The following is a 1,112-nucleotide window of genomic DNA, read 5'->3' as shown; positions in this document are numbered from 1 at the left end:
CGCCGGCCATCTCGTTTGTCACCGCAGCCGGCAGGCGCTGTTGCCCCCGGCTCCCGGACGATGCTGTGCTGAGCGCTGGCCTCCGGCTCTGCCAGGCTGGGGCTGTTCGTTAGCGTTTGCATCGTGCCCTGCCAAAGTTGCTGACAGCGAGAGCTGCAGGAGAGGGAGAGGAATTGTTATTCAGGGCTGGTCCTGGCGCTCAAACCTCGCTCCTTCCTGAGCAGGAGGGAGAAAGGAGACGGAGCTGAGTCACCCTGTGGCTTTGGGTACGAGTTAAACAACTTTACAGCAACAAAACACCAAAGCCCAGCTCGTCTTGTTGGTGTAAACCACTTTAAAAAATATGGGTATTTGGGGAGAAATATCAATCTCTATTTAACAGCACTTTGGCTTATTAAAATGGAAATAGCTTTGCAAATGTAAATCTCCTTATGCTCCCTAATGCCTTTTGTTTCGGTTCTGCGCTCCCTCGCAGCTGGCGGAGGGACATGGGCTAATTGGCTGCTTTTGGATTTCTAATGGCTCCTCGGCCGGCCTGGCCTCAGCTTCTCCCACGAACGCGGAGCCGCTGCACCATGGTTACCCCCAAATCCTCCCCCAGTGATGAAGTGCTTTGTGACACTCAATGAAAACATTTTTAGTCATTCCAGGCCAAAATATTCCCCAGCACGACGCAGGCTGCGTCTGGTGCCTCCATCATCCTCTCCCGACGCTGGCTCACACGGTCCCCGCTGCTGGGTGAAGTCCTGGGCGTTTTTATTCCGTTGACAGGGGAGTGGCTGTGTTTATTCAGTTGATCCATCCTCTGGCGTGTCCCTTTGCTGTGGGGTTTTCGTGGTGATTTGGAAGATTTTCCCTTTTCCCCCTGCAGCAGGGCTGTCCCCTCCCCCAGGCACCCCAAGTTTATCCCTGACGGTTTACCCAAACTCTGGGTGTTTCTCCTCAGCCACCAAGGTGAGGGACCAGGCAAGGCCGGGGAGCTGGGCTGCGTGTGCCACGGCCGGGGGAGGCTGCTGTGGGGTTTGGGGGGATGGTGTCGTGAGAGACGGTGGGTGTGGGATGGGGCTGCTGGAAGCGTCTGCCTCGGCCCCATCGGCCTGCGGTCTGCGCCC

Source organism: Pygoscelis adeliae, unplaced genomic scaffold (assembly GCF_000699105.1).
Source record: "Pygoscelis adeliae isolate BGI_AS28 unplaced genomic scaffold, ASM69910v1 Scaffold432, whole genome shotgun sequence".
NCBI lineage: Eukaryota > Metazoa > Chordata > Aves > Sphenisciformes > Spheniscidae > Pygoscelis > Pygoscelis adeliae.
This window is presented reverse-complemented; position numbering follows the sequence as displayed.